Source organism: Grampus griseus (genome assembly GCF_964374135.1).
Source record: "Grampus griseus genome assembly, chromosome: X".
NCBI classification, from domain to species: Eukaryota; Metazoa; Chordata; class Mammalia; order Artiodactyla; family Delphinidae; genus Grampus; species Grampus griseus.
The window spans coordinates 116,539,183-116,554,199 of NC_138999.1; the positions used below are offsets into that span (position 1 = coordinate 116,539,183).

The 15,017-nt window shown below is 41.7% G+C and overlaps 1 pseudogene across 1 annotated transcript in view; it reads left to right on the forward strand.

Annotated features, from left to right (window-relative positions):
- The first annotated feature begins 4,636 nt into the window (after window positions 1–4,636).
- The window catches only part of LOC309817634 (transmembrane 9 superfamily member 2-like), a 101,803-nt pseudogene continuing 91,422 nt past the window's right edge, over window positions 4,637–15,017 (forward strand). The window contains exons 1-4 of the transcript in view: window positions 4,637–4,825; window positions 10,118–10,185; window positions 11,653–11,754; window positions 14,832–14,902. The product of the transcript in view is annotated as a transmembrane 9 superfamily member 2-like (transcript). The remainder of the gene's footprint in view (window positions 4,826–10,117; window positions 10,186–11,652; window positions 11,755–14,831; window positions 14,903–15,017) is intronic.

The following is a 15,017-nucleotide window of genomic DNA, read 5'->3' on the forward strand; positions in this document are numbered from 1 at the left end:
GTACTAATGTTTTCTTAGGTCCGTCTCCCATGGCAAACATTCTCTGATATACATTGTACCAATGCTTTCTTAGGTCAGTTTCCAAAGGCAATAGACATAAAAGCAAAAATAAACAAATAGGACCTAATCAAACTTTAAGCTTTTGCACAGCAAAGAAAACCATAAACAAAACCAAAAGGCAACCTACGGACTGGGAGGAGATATTTGCAAATGATGCAACCAACAAGGGCTTAATTTCCAAAATATATAAACAACTCATAGAACTCAATAACAAAAAAACCAAACAATCCAAACAAAAAATGGGCAGAAGACCTAATTAGACATTTCTCCAAAGAAGACATACAGATGGCCAACAGGCATATGAAAAGATGCTCCACATCACTAATTATTAGAGCAATTCAAATCAAAACTACAATGAGAGTACACCTCACACTGGTCAGAATGACCATCATTAAAAAGTTGACAAATAACAAGTGCTGGAGAGGGTGTGGAGAAAAGGGAACCCTCCTACACTGTTGGTGGGAATGTAAGTTGGTACAGCCACTATGGAGGACAATATGGAGGTTCCTCAAAAAACTAAAATTAGAATTAGAGTTCTGTCCAGATATATGCCCAGGAGTGGGGTTGCTGGATCATATAGCAACTCTAATTTGAAAAGATACATGCACCCCAATGCACTATTTATAATAGCCAAGACATGGAAGCAACCTAAATGTCCATCAACAGATGAATGGATAAAGAAGATGTGGCATATATATATACACACACACACACATATATATATACATATATATACACACACAATGGAATACTACTCAGCAATAAAAAAGAACAAAATAATTCCATTTGCAACAACATGGATGGGTGGGCCTAGAGATTATCATACTAAGTGAAGTGAGTCAGAAAGAAAGACAAATACCGTATGATATCACTTATATGTGGAATCTAAAATATGACACAAATGAAATTATTTATGAAACGGAAACAGACTCACAGACATACAGAACAGAGTTGTGGTTGTGAAGGGGGAGGGGGGGTGGGAGAGGGATGTATTGGAAGTTTGGGATTAGCAGATGCAAACTATTACATATAGAATGACTTTATAAACAACAAGGTCCTACTGTGTAGCACGGGGAGCTATATTCAATATCCTGTAGTAAACCACACTTGAAAAAAATACGAAAAAGAATATCTATCTATATATCTGTCGACCTATCTATAGATATATATATATCTGAATCACTTTGCTGAACACCAAAAACTAATACAACATTGTAAATCAACTATATTTCAATAAAAAAATTATAAAAAATTAATTTCTTTGAATTTTCTATTTTAAAAGCCTTACAAATTTGCATTCTACACCACAGTGTAGTCCTGTTTATATTGTTATTGCTTTTTTTTACACAGCAACCAGCCAAGTGGGGTTTATTCGATAAATACAAGCCTGACTCAATATTTTAAAATCAATATAATGCATCTGTCAATAATCTTAAGAAGAAACACAAAATTGCATCAATTGATGCCAAAAAATTGGATAAAATTCAATAACCAGTCATGATAAAAATTTTCAGCACACTGGGAGAGAAGGGAACTTTGTTAACCTGATAAAGGGCAGCTACAAAAAGCCTATAGTTAATATCATGCTTAATGGTGAAAGACTGAATGCTTTCCCCCTAAGATGGAGAGCAAGGCAAGGATGTCCATTCTCATCACTTCTATTCAACATTGTATTGGAAATCCTGGCCAATAGAAATTGAAAGGTCCCTGTTTGCATACAAGATGAGAAGGTGTACAGGGCTGGCTGGAGATGGCAGGCAGGCCTTACTCTTCTGTAAGACGTGGTCAAATTGGCTTATGGTGGGAGGGGGGCTTTGGTGTTGGGGAAAACCAGGCCTGCCTAGAGGATTACTCCCACAAGGCTGCTCTGGGGCTTCTGCATCTTCTAGGGTTGTGGGGAAGCAGAAACAAACTCTTAGAGCCCCTGTAGCATAGAGAATATGCTGTATCTCTGGGACCAGCGGTGGGCCAGAGCGGGTGATAATCACACACTGATGACATCAGGAGGGCTGTATCTTGTTGCTGACAATGGGGACGTAGCCTTCGGTGATGCTTTACTTCTTGAGGTTAACAGAAAACAGCCCTGCAGGGAGTTTTAATGGAAGACTTCAATGGCACTACTGGAGTTGTAGAGGATGAGGATGGTGATACGCTGACCACTGCTCTTTCCTGCTTCTCAAAATCTCTGGAGAGTGCGGGGAGGGGCGGGGCCAGGCGTCCTGCTGGTGATGTGGGTGGCACTCCTCCTCCAGGGAGTGCCCAGAACCTGCCCCCTCGCTTAGCAGGATCCTGCAGGCGCTTGGCAGTCTGCCCAGTCCCGAAGCAGTTTACGCCTGCTGGGTCCTAGCACGTCTTCTAGATGTTCGGGCCCAGGCCTGAGAGACTGGAGGAGCATCCAGTTTATTTTCATTTATACTCTTTTTCATCCAAAGGCAGGCCGGAGAGAGGTGGTCACGCAGTGGTGAAACACAAAACTTTTACTCAAGCTCTGGTTACTTCCAACCATGACCATTCTCTCTCTTACTAGCTCCCTTCTTCCTGTCCTCTTCTCAAAAATGGTGCCCCTTCTGATCGTGTTATCCTGTTTTCCAAATCTTTACAGGGATGTCTCCAGCTCTTTTGGTCAAGTTCAATCTTTTTTTAAAATAAATTTATTTATTTATTTTTGGCTGCGTTGGGTCTTCGTTGCTGCACGCGGGCTTTCTCTAGTTGCCACAAGCGGGGGCTACTCTTCCTTGCCGTGCGCAGGCTTCTTATTCCAGTGGCTTCTCTTGTTGTGAACACTGGCCCTAGGTGCGCGGGCTTCAGTAGCTGTGGCATGCAGGCTCAGTAGTTGTGGCTCACGGGCTTCGTTGCTCCGCGGCATGTGGGATCTTCCAGGACCAGGGCTTGAACCCGTGTCCCTTGCATCAGCAGGCGGATTCTTAACCACTGCGCCACCAGGGAAGCCTCCACGTTCAATGTTATTACTAACAACTCCCCTAATTCTGATCGTTGGTACATTTTCTCCATTCCTTTGTCCTACAACTTTTTCCACCCCTCTAATCCAGGAGTTAACTCTCTAAATTTCGACCTACCTCTGCTATTGGCCAGTTAGCTGCCTTTGTTCTGTCTTGAATTGCCCCCTGCCAATCAGCAGAAGATGCAGACCTTTTGGAGCCAGGGAACTTGCACAGAAAGGCCCTTGGGGAGGCGCACACGTCTCAGCATAAACAAATGACCTCTTGTTCTCCAAAGCTCTTGAGACACAAGGAGGAAAAATAATACGCTCTTCTACTATCTTTGTCCTATGATACCTACAATACTTTCTAGGTCCAAGTACAGGCACTTTGCATTATAAGACAGCACAAGGAGCAGAAGGTAAGGGCGACAAGGATTCTTACAGAGGTCGCAAAATAAGATCCCTGCCGCTTAGAGAAAGAAAACTTTAAGAATCTTAAGAGCAACCCCCTTTCTTCCCCTCTCCAGTTTTTTTTCCCTTTCTTCCCCCTTCCCCAGACCTGCTCCGTCCAACAGAAATATAACTAGAGCCACATACGTAATTTTAAATGTTCTAGTAGCCACACACAGAAAATAGAGGGAGGGATAAATTAGGAATTTGGGATTAAAAGATGCACACTTATTATAAAATAGATAACAAGGACCTACTGTATAGCACAGGGAACTATATCCAATCTTATAATAACCTATAATGGAAAAGAATCTGACAAAGAATAGCTATATACACATATGTATAACTGAATCACTGTCTTGTACACTTGAAACTAACACAACATTGTAAATCAACTATACTTCAATTAAAAAACTTAAGCCACAAAAAAGAAACAGGTGGAATTAATTTTAATGTTTTATTTAATGCAAGAGACTCCAAATATTATCATTTCAACATGTAATCAATATGAAGTTGGAGAGGTTTTGCATTCTTTTTACCGTGCAAATTCTTTGAAACCTAGTGTACAATGTACACTTACAGACATCAGTTTCGTACTTGCTGCATTTCAAGCGCCGAATAACCACCACACTGGGCAGCAAGGCCCAGGAATTCCCCTCCGCCCACCCTGGCAGCAAGAACTGAAGATGGCGGGGCGGTAACCCTGCTATTGGTACTAAGAGAGGCAAAATCAGGAGGACGCGAGACTCTGATGCTGGGAAGTTGAAACCTCTCAGGCTGCTTCCCTCCTCCCCCGCCCCCCGGACACCGCGAGGCAGCTCTGAAGGCTGCGCGCGCGCGCGGAACCGCCAGAACCGCGGGAAAGTGCTGGGCTGGGGATGCTGGGAGGACGGAGAGGGAGGTGGGGGGAAGGGAGGAGGGGTGAGGGGCGGTGGAAGGCGCGGCGGGGACCCGCACGCATGCGTGCTCCGCGCGCTCACAAAGCCAGCCAGGCCGTCTAGCAACCGGGCTCCGAGCCAATGTCTCGCCCGAACAAGTGGCCTTTCCTGGAGTTCTAGTCCCACCAGCCGGTCTCGGCTCCTCCCTGTCCGTCCACGGTTCTTCCTTATCATTCCCGCTTCTCCCCTCCACTGGTTCCGATCTCGTGCATGGTGTGTGTCCTCAAGCGCTGAACCGGCTCCTAGAATGTGTACTCGTGGTTTCTGCCTGGGAACCAACCTCTGTCGCCTGTGGCCCACCCTCCCCGGGCTCAGGTGGCTGCTGGGGCTGGGGCTGCTCCCGGGGCTTAAGGCCGCCCGCTGCGCGGCTTTTTATCTTCCCGCGTTGGCTCAGGTCAACTTCTTCGAGGCAGACTGAGAGACTGCTACCTGCAAGGTGAGGACTAGAGGGGGGAAGTGAGATGTGAGGGGAGGCTTCGGGTTGCAGTATGGGGCACACCGGGGTCGACCAGTGCTGGGAGCTCTCAGACTCTGACCCAGAATGCCAAAGCCCCCTCTGTGGGTGTGTTTCAGGGTCTTAATCGCTGAGCCTCGCACTTGGCGGATCCGGACCTCTCTTTTTCCCTGATGCTCTTTCCCTCCCTCTTGGCTCCTCCCCCTTCGTCTCTTTTCCTCTAACTCCCTCTCAGCTTCTCCTCCGCCCACCTCACAGCTCCTCCTTTTACGCTGTTCTCTCCGCTCCTAGTCCGCGGTCTCGGGCTTCTTCCTTTCCACTCCCTCTCGACTCCACCCCCTCCCTTCCCCTCTTCCCTCTAGGCTCCGCCCTCCCTCTCAGCCCCGGCCTCTTCCCTTATCTTGGTTCCTTTAGTTAGTTCCTGCTCCTGCTCTGTCCCGCCTACTCCCTCTCAGCCACTCCCCCTCCCCTTGGTTCCTACCTCTGCCCCTTCCAATTGGCTGCTCCTCCACCTCTCAACTCCTCCTTCATCATAACTCCTCCCCTCCCCCTCCCGCTCGAAGGTTCTTTCCTCTCCTACTCTGTGTCTTCTCCCTCTCTCCCACTTCCTCTCCCTACTGTCCCCCTTATACTGAATATAATCTGCCTTTCAAGATTCACACACTCACTAGGTCTTCCTTAGATATAGTCCCACCATGTTTCTGTCACCCCTCACTCCTGTGGTCACACACTTTTACCTCCTTAATTCTTGTTAATTCACGTTGGTTTCTCCTGGGCCCTCTCCGCAAACAGCAAGATAATATTGTTTACCTCTCAGACTTGTGAGAATAAAATGAGACAACGTATGAAAAGCACTGACAAAAACACCTGGCACCTGGTAAGCCTTAAATAAATGGTAACCATTATCATTATGAGTTTTCTCTAGCCAGAGATTTCTGGCACAATTCCTCTTCTGCGTGTCCACCAAACCCCAATAATTTTTTGACTCCCTTCCTTGGCAGTCTTGTTTTTGTAACTGTAAACTCACTTTAAAAATTTTTTTTGGCAAGTAATCAATTCAAAAAGTATTAATGAATAGTAAGACTTATTTTCTGACCTCAGTTTGCCCAGTCGAGTGTGTGGGGTAATGTTCTCTTAGAAGGAACCACACAGGCATTACAGAGTTGAGAACAGTGCGAGGTGTGGTTTGACTGTAGACTTAGCCAAGTTGAAAGTTGGGGTTTTTAGAGGCCAGTTCTAGGTGCAGCAAACTTGCTCTTAATCCTGGAGCTTGCCTTTTCCTGTGAGAAGTATTGATGGTGGTGTTTTGAGCCATGATCTTGTGAAACACGTGTAACTAAGAAATAGCATTTAAAAATTACTTTACACCTGCCTTTTCTCTGACTGGTAATACCTAGTGCTGGCTCTTTATTTCAGCAGGCTTCCTAGCAAAGAAATATAATCTTTAACGAATTTCTTTCTTTTCTTTCTTTCTTCCTTCCTTCGTTGGGTCTTTGTTGCTGCACGCTAACTTTCTCTAGTTGCAGTGAGCGGGGTCTACTCTTCCTTGCAGTGTGCGAGCTTCTCATTGTGGTGGCTTCTCTTTGTTACGGAGCATGGGCTCTAGGTGCGTGGGCTCAGTAGTTGTGGCACATGGGCTCAGTAGTTGTGGCTCGTGGGCTCTAGAGCACAGGCTCAGTAGTTGTGGCACACGGGCTTAGTTCCTCCACAGCATGTGGGATCTTCCGAGGCCAGGGCTCGAACCTGTGTCCCCTGCATTGGCAGGCGGATTCTTAACCACTGTGCCACCAGGGAAGTCCCAAGTTGAACATTTAAAAAATTGATTTGTGGAAACTCTTAAATAAGGAAACTAGTTCCTTGTTTGTGGCATCCTTTTCGAAGTTTGTCAGTTGTCTTTGGTTTTGCTTATTGTTTTTTTTTTCTTTTGTCGTTTAGAAAAATTGGCTTTTATTCTATTTGTCAAATTTTTATGACTTCTGAGTTTTGTGCCCTATTTGAGAGATCTTTACCATACCAGCCAAGGTTATAAAATAATTCTCCTATGGTTTTTTTTTTTTTTTTTTTTGCGGTACGTGGGCCTCTCACTGTTGCGGCCTCTCCGGTTGCGGAGCACAGGCTCCAGACGCGCAGGCTCAGCGGCCATGGCTCACGGGCCCAGCCGCTCCGCAGCATGTGGGATCTTCCCAGACCGGGGCACGAACCCATGTCCCCTGCATCGGCAGGCGGACTCTCAACCACTGCAGCACCAGGGAAGCCCTCCTATGGTTTCTTATATTACTTCTATGGTTTTAGTTTTAACATTTAAATAAGATTAACATTTTCTGCTGTAATATATGAGAGGAGCCCTCTTAATTTTTTTTTCAGATTGGTGACCAGTTGTCTTAACACCATTTATTGATTAATCTATCTTTTTTCCTCTTGAGTTGAGAAACTATGAAGGTTCTTATAAATATAGTAAGCTCCAAATATGTATTTTATTTATTTATTTTTAAATTTTTATTTATTTATTTATATTTATTTTTGGCTGCATTGGGTCTTTGTTGCTGTGCGTGGGCTTTCTCTAGTTGTGGCGAGCAGGGGCTACTCTTTGTTGTGGTGCACGGACTTCTCATTGCAGTGGCTTCTCTTGTTTTAGAGCATGGGCTCTAGGCACGCGGGCTTCAGTAGTTGTGGCGCACGGGCTTAGTTGCTCCGTGGCACGTGGGATCTTCCCGGACCAGGGCTTGAACCCATGTCTCCTGCAGTGGCAGGCAGATTCTTAACCACTGTGCCACCAGGGAAGTCCTGCATTTTAAAATATAATTGAAATCTTATGTACTTTGTCAGTTTGGGGACTCTAGATGAGAACTATTATCTTTAATTATCTGCTGTCCTTTAGAAACCTTTGCCTATTCACCTTTATAAAACTATAACTCATATATGTTGCTATTGCTAAATTTCTGATTAGATTTCGCTAAGTGTAGATACAATTCTCTTGTTTACAGAGTTATAGTAAGGTTATTTACATGTGTTCCCAAGTGTGATAACTTTCCATGTCCTTGTCTTTAAAAAAGAAAAATCTAACCACATGGTATAGATGATAGCAGATGTTCAATCTTTTAAAAAGCAGCATATGAAATTTTGAAAAAGAATTACCCAAGTTCTGCTGTTTTAGTGATTTAAAAATTCCTGTCTGGTAAATTATCAAGAGCACAGCTGAGATCCAGGGAAGTAAGCAAAAGCGTCCTGTGAAGAGCCAGAAGAGATGTTATAATGTTCACGAACTAACTTCATGCTCTCAGACAGTCTTTTTGACATAGGCTTTTTTTTTTTGGCCTTGCTGTGCGGCATATGGGACCTTAGTTCTCTGACCAGGGATGAAACCGAGGGCTCCAGCAGTGAGAGCACTGAGTCCTAACCACTGGACCGCCAGGGAATTCCCTCCATTTAAAGTTATTATAGGACTTCCCTGGTGTCGCAGTGGTTAAGAATCCTCCTGCCAATGCAGGGGATATGGGTTCGACCCCTGGTCCGGGAAGATCCCACAGGCCGTGGAGCAACTAAGCCCGTGCGCCACACCTACTGAGCCTGTGCTCTAGAGCCCACGAGCCACAACTTCTGAGCCAACGTGCCACAACTACTGAAGCCCGCACGCCTAGAGCCCGTGCTTTGCAGCAAGAGAAGTCACTGCAATGAGAAGCCTGCGCACCGCAATGAAGAGCAGCCCCCGCTCGCTGCAACTAGAGAAAGCCCACGCGCAGCAACGAAGACCCAACGCAGCCAAAAATAAAACATAAATAAATAAATAAATTTTTTAAAGTTATAAAATATTGGTTATATTCCCTGTGCTGTATGATATATCCTTGCAGCTTATTTCTTTTATACACAGTAGTTTGTATCTGTTAATTCCCTACCCCTATCTTGCCCTTCCCCACATTCCTCTCCCCAGTGGTAACCACTAGTTTGTTCTCTATATCTGTGAGTCTGTTTCTGTTTTGTTATATTCATTCATCTTATTTTTTATTTTTTAATTAATTTATTTTTTTTCTTAGTGGTACGCGGGCCTTTCACTGTTGTGGCCTCTCCCGTTGCAGAGCACAGGCTCCGGACGCGCAGGCTCAGTGGCCATGGCTCACGGGTGCAGCCGCTCCGCGGCATGTGGGATCTTCCCGGCACGGGGCACGAACCCGTGTCCCCTGTATCGGCAGGCAGACTCTCAACCACTGCGCCACCAGGGAAGCACCATCTTATTTTTTAGATTCTACATATAAGCGATATCATACAGTATTTGTCTTTTTCTGTCTAACTTATTTTACGAAGCGTAATACCCTTCAGGTCCATCCATGGTGTTGCAAATGGCAAAATTTCATTCTTTTTAATGTCCTTTTTCACGTAGTTTTAACAGATCTGATCATTTATTGCACACATTGAGGGCTTACCCTATAGCAGATTAGGGGGAAAAAAAGAAGGGAGAAAAGGCATAATGACAGCTGACAGCCAAGATGAAAGAGAAACTCTTTACAAAAAGAAAGGAAACTCTTTACAAACAAGTTTATGTTCTTTGGTAGGGGTGGAGGGGTGTGGGTAGCAGGGGTGTAAATAGTTATCTCTTGCCATTCAGTTTTGGGGCAAATAGCTGTTCTCATCTCATTTGATACTGGAGATGTCACAGAGTCAAAGCAGGTGCAATGATTGATGCTCAAAATGACCCTGAATCATCAAGGAAGGTTAAATTGTGATCGTAATGTTTTGTTTAAGATAGGAAAGAGTGAAGTGTATTTTAGAATAATCTTATAAAAATGGTTACAATAATGCAAAAAAAAGCACTTATGCAGGTAGCTTTAATTATTTCAAGTTCTTAACTTGAGTTCCATGGACTCTAGGGGCCCTATGAAGCCTCTTAAAGCTGAACAGGGAATTTGGTGAATATGTGTGCTTTTCTGGGGTGAGGAGCCATAGCTTTCATCCTATTCTCAAAGGATTCTATAATTAGAAAAGGTTAAGAGGTAACCTTAACCTGGCTGAGGTATCTGAAAAATTTATGTATTCAAAGACCCCGATGATGCCAGATAAATGAAATGTTATGAATTTATAGCTATACTGTTTTAAAAATTTATAACTGTACTGTGTTATAAATTTATAACATTGTGCTAAGTTATAAATTTACAACTATACAGTTATAAATTGATGGGAGCAATAGACCCAATTACCTTTCACTTACTTCATTATGTATTTTGCAAGTGCTACCTTATATTACTTTGTATTAGTAATGATTTTTTTTTTCCCTTCTTGTAGTCATCAGTAGCACTATTTGTAAATAGATTGGACTCAGTGGAATCTGTGCTACCTTATGAGTATAATACGTAAGTTGTAAGTATTATAATTATATCCAATATAATTGATATAATTGTGATTAATTTATATCATAATTATGATATAATTGTGTTAAAATGTGCCTTAAGTTTTTTTGTTTTTTCTGTGGTACGCGGGCCTCTCACTGTTGCGGCCTCTCCCGTTGCGGAGCACAGGTTCTGGACGCGCAGGCTCAGCGGCCATGGCTCACGGGTGCAGCCGCTCCGCGGCATGTGGGATCTTCCCGGACCGGGGCACGAACCCGTGTCCCCTGCATCGGCAGGCGGACTCTCAACCACTGCGCCACCAGGGAAGCCCGCCTTAAGTTTTTAAAGTTAGTGAACGAAAAACCTGAATATATTAAGAAATGTAGTGGTAATTTTATAATAAACGTAACAGAAAAAATGATTAGAATAGAGAGCTTTCAAGGTGAGACAAGTGCTTAAAAAACTAGGAAGTTGCCATACTTGATTTTTCTTTCTAAGAAAGGAAAATTATAAATTTACTACACTTTGAACTTGAAAAAATATCTTTGCAGAGTTGTATCTTATTTCTAAAATATCAAATACTAAGGTAGGTTTATACTAAGGTTTTTAATGGATGAAGGTGCTTAGTTTAGTAGTGAGTAGTTATTATAAGATTCAGTATGATCATTCATTTGAGAATAACAACAAATGATGTACTTCTTAGAAAAAATGATTGTAGTTCCCTTTGGTATTACTTTATTTCTACTAATTAAGCAGAAATAAAATCAGGTCTGATTTTTATTAAAATACCAGGTGTAAATGTAGGGTGTTAGTATGAGAATTTAAAACATTACAGAGGCCTACCATTTATTTTATCTTCGACCTAAGCCATTTTACATTCAAATTTACTTAAAGGTAATTGTAGTTCTTTTCACCTAGTAACTATTTGATTTGTGAGTATGTGGGAATGTGTTTGGGGGTGTTTGTTTTTTAATTCCCCTTTGATCAGAATTGATAATTACAGTTTCTAAATGTCCCAGGTTAGAATCAGTACAGACTTTAAGCCATTGTTTCCTTATTTGTGCTTATATGTAATTTGAAGTTTAATCCTAAAAAGTGTTGTTTTCTTTTTGATTGTGATTACCTGCATTACGAAAGTCAAGAGCAGTACCATGAGCATTTAAAATAATGAATTCATAATTATCAGAGGTTAAACAGTTTAAAGAGGAACATATAATGAGGTCTATAAATCATAAATAGAAAGATTCTGGGTCATATTTTTAGAAGAATCTACATTAAAAGTGGAGAGGCTAGGGCTTCTCTGGTGGCGCAGTGATTGAGAGTCCGCCTGCCGATGCAGGGACACGGGTTCGTGCCCCGGTCCAGGAAGATCCCACATGCTTGCGTACCGCAAAAAAAAAAAAAAAAAAAAGTGGAGAGGCTAGATAAATTATAAGGACTGATTTCTTTGCTGATTTTTTTTTTACCTTACTTGAACCTCTTTTTTTTTTTTTTTGACTTCTGTCAAGACTCCGGAAAGAAAAGTCCTTCTGAAAATCCTGGACAAGTACTATTTGGAGAACGAATAACATCATCTCCTTATGAGGTTATTCAGTTGATCTTATTTTAAATCTTATTTTAAAATGAATCTTCTCAAAACCGACTACATATACAGCCATCCCTCGGTATCCATGGGGGATTGGTTCCAGGACTCACTGCAGATACCAAAATCCACATGTGCTCAAGCCCATAGTCAGCCCTCCACATAGGCAGGTTCCACATCTGCAGATTCAACCAACCACGGATCGTGTATTAAAGTTTACATTTGCCATCCACGGTTGGTTGAATCTGCGGGTGTGGAACCCATGGAATCAGAGTGCCCACTGTATATTTATTGAAAAAATGTGCATGTATCTGAACCCGGGTAGTTCAAACTTGTGTTGTCCAAGGGTCAACCATAATTGCACCAGAGTCTTTGCTTTAAAAGGAGGTAAAGAAAGAGGAAAGGAGGTAGAATCCGGCGTTGCCAGAAGAATACATTAATACAGTTGGCCCTCCAAATCCAAGGGTTCCGCATCTGAAGATTCAACCAACCTGGAATCGAAAATATTCGGGGAAATAAATTCCAGAAAGTTCCCAAAAGCAAAACTAGAATTTACATAGCACTTACATTGTGTATTAAGTATTATAAGTAATGTAGAGATGGTATGAAGTACAGCTGACCCTTGAACAACACAGGTTTGAACTGCGTGGGTCTACTTATACCCCGATTTTTTTCAGTATATGACCTGTGGTTGGCTGAATCCCTGCATGTGGAACCTGATTCAGAGGAACCATCTATGTAGAGGGCCAACTATAAGTTACAGGTAGATTTTCAACATCAGGGAGGGTTGGCCCCCTAACCTCTGCATTGTTCAAGGGTCAACTGTATAGGGGAGGATGTGTGTAGGTTATATGCATAATATACTCCACCATTTTATATGAGGGACTTGAGCAATGGTGGATTTTGGTATCTGTGGATTTTGATATCCTTGGGAGTTCTAGAACCAATCCTCCACTGATACTGAGGGATGACACTATATGCTCTTTAAGCTATCTGCAGTAGTTGGTGGTTCCACACAAAGGTTTTACCTTTCAAGTTTTATTTTTGCTTCATAAAAAAAGTTTAATTTTTTGTTCTTGCATATTTTGGGTAGGGTGATATGAGTAGATGTAATTGGACTCTCAGTGTCTATTGATATTGACCTTGATATCTTAATAGATATGGGGATAGAGTAAGGATGTTTTCAAGAGCAGTCATGGTTATGAAGGCACTAACTTTTTTCTTCTTTTTTCTCAACTTCATTGAAGTATAACTGAAGTACAATAAACTACACGTATTGAAAGTGTATAATTTGATCAATTTTAATATATGTGAAACCATCAGACGTTAGCTTGTTTTACAACTTTTTATTTTGAAATAATTACAGATTCACAGGAAGCTACAAAAAAATGAACAGGTAGGTCTTGTGTACCCTTTACCCAGGTTTGCCCAATGGTAACATCTTGCATGACTATAGTACAATAGCAAAACCAGGGAATTGACGTTGGACAATGCATAGACCTTTCTCAGATTTCACTAGTTTTACATGCACTCTTGTGTGTGTGTGTGTGTGTGTGTGTGTGTGTGTGATGCAGATTTGTGTACACACCAGCACAGTCAATACACAGCATAGTTCCATCAGCACAAGGCTCCCTCATGCTGCCCATTTTCTGTTCTTTTTCTATTTAGTTTTCAAAATTCTTTGTATATTCTATCAATAGTTATGATTCCTTTATTGCAACAGTTGTTTGCAAATAGTTTCTCCCAGTCTGTGGCTTGTGTTTTCGTGTTCTCTATAGGGTCTTTCACAAAGCAAATGTTTTAAATTTTATGCGGTCCAGTAATCAAGTTTTCCTTTTATGCATCATGCTTCTGGTGTCAAGTCTGAGAAGACTTTGCATAGCCTTAGGTCCTGAAGACTTTCTTCTAAAAGTTTTATAATTTGACTTCATATATTTAAGTCTGATCCATTTCGAGTTATTTTTTGTATAAGGTGTGAGGTCTGGGTTGAAATTCTCTTTTTTTTTGCCTGTAGATGTGCAATTGCTTCAGTACCATTTGCTGGAAAGACCTTTTCAGCAATTTCAGTTCTTCCTCCACTTACTTGCTTTTAAATCTTTGTGAAAAAATCACTTGGGCCTAGTTGTGTAGGTCTGTTTCTGGGTTCTCTATTGATGTGTTCCATTGGTCTGTGTGCTAGGCATTCGCTTTTCGATGATTAAAGTTGCACACAATTCTCCTGTGGAGTACCATTATCCTAAGAGAAAAGTGCGCCTTTTCAAGAAATGCTATCCTTTGGACGGAAGAAACATGACAGTTTAGTTCAGTTGCCAATAAGAAATTTTAGGGTTAATATTTGTATGATTTCAGGATATGAAGTGTTAAATTTTCATTGTTTATTCTTGCTTATTGTTTTCTGATGAACCACATTGGCACTTCATCTTGATAATCTCCTGTAGCTAGACTTTGTAAACAAGAGGTTTCATATTAAAAGTATCAGATATTTTATTATCACTTTTTTTGGTAACAGCTTTATTGGAGATCATTCACATACCAAATAATTCACCCACTCATAAGTGTCCATTCAATGCTTTTTAGTATACTCATGGAGTTGTGTAACCAGCACTATAACCAATTTTATTATCAGTTTTAAGTGAAGGGTTGTAGATCAGGGTAGTTTTTAGAAAGCTACAGTGGATTTTATTTATTTATTTATTGGCTGCACTGTGAGGCTTGCGGGATCTTAGTTCCCCAACCAGGGATGGAACCTGCATCCCCTGCAGTGGAAGCATGAAGTACTAACCACTGGACTGCCAGGGAATTCCTGCTACAATGGACTTTATACCCCACCTTTTATAACACTGAAGAAGGCAAATTCTTCTGTTTAGTGGTGAAAGCAGTGTGTGTGTGTGTGTCTGTGTGTGTGTGTGTGTCTACTGTAATCATTTTAGGTATGAACTGAAATGTAGAGGAGATAGTGCTGAGAATGATGGCATACTGAAGTCTCTGAAGAAAAGTTTTATTTGTAAGATAAAGTGCTTGTTTTGTGACAGTTGATTTATACAATTTAGTCAAATCTCTTAATATTTTTAATTTTCTTTCTTAATAGTTTTAACAAGACAGAAACGTGTAAAAGTTTGTGTAAAATCTTATGATACTGCAAATGAAAATCAAAAGAAAAAGCTGTCCATCTTTGTCTCTTGTAATAGTCTTTATTTTAAAGTCTTTCTTTCTCTTTTTTTCTGCGGTACGTGGGCCTCTCACTGTCATGGCCTCTCCCGTTGTGGAGCACAGG